Here is a 1153-nt window from a genome sequence, read left to right on the forward strand (position 1 = left end):
CTCGATCTGATCGAAGAGTTATAATACCATTTTTGGTTTGTTTCTCCATTTCATACTTATACTCTTTGAACTTTTCAAAGGCTTCAGACTTATGTTTCATCAAACACATATCCGAATCTAGATATATCATCTATGAAAGTAATGAAGTATGAAAATCCACCCATGGCTTGCGTAGACATTGGTCCACATACATCTGTGTGTACCAATCCTAGCAAATCTGCAGCCCTCTCTCCATGTCCACTAAATGGAGATTTGGTCATTTTACCCAATAGACAAGACTCGCATGTAGGATATGATTCAAAATCAAAAGGGGTCAAGTAACCCTTCCTTATGCAATGTCCGCAGTCTATTTTCACTAATATGACCAAGTCTGCAGTGCCAAAAGAAAGTGAGATTTTCATCATCCCTTTTCTTTTATTAGTTTGTTCAATCTGAAGTAAATTATGTCACATACATACAGACCATTATTTAAAGTACCACGTCCATAAAGAATATTATCTCTAAGAATAGAACATTCATTATTCTCAATAATAAACGAAAATTCAGCCAAGTCTAACATGGGAATAATATTCCTCACAATCGAGGGAACAAAATAACAATTATTTAAGAAAAAATAATAGTCTTGCCCGTAGGCATATGTAAATGAAATGATCCTACATCTTCAGCAGCAACTCTTGCTCCATTTCCCATCAGTAGAATCACCTCCTCTTCCTTAAGAGTCCTACTTCTCCTTAGTCCCTGCAACGAATTGCAGATATGAGAACCACAGGCGGTATCTAATACCCAAGTAGAAATTTGATTTAATGACATATTCACTTCTATCATGAACATACCTGAATTAGAAGCGGTAGTCTCACTACCCTTCTTCTTCTTAAATTCTGCAAGGTAAACCTTGCAGTTCCTCTTCTAGTGCCCCACCTTGTTACAGTAAAAGCAAACAACTTTGCTCTTGGGGTCTTCAACTTTTGGTGGAACCGGCTTTTGTTCACCTACTTTCTTCTTTTTGGAAGGGTTCCTCTTCCTTTTCTTAGGATTGGAACTTTCACCAATTAGAAGAACAGAACTCTTCTTAGGGGGAAAATTTGATTCCGCAGTCTTCAACATGTTGTGGAGTTCAGGCAGGCTGACATCCAACTTATTCATGTGAAAGTTC

This window comes from Apium graveolens, chromosome 5 (assembly GCF_009905375.1).
Source record: "Apium graveolens cultivar Ventura chromosome 5, ASM990537v1, whole genome shotgun sequence".
Taxonomy (NCBI): domain Eukaryota; kingdom Viridiplantae; phylum Streptophyta; class Magnoliopsida; order Apiales; family Apiaceae; genus Apium; species Apium graveolens.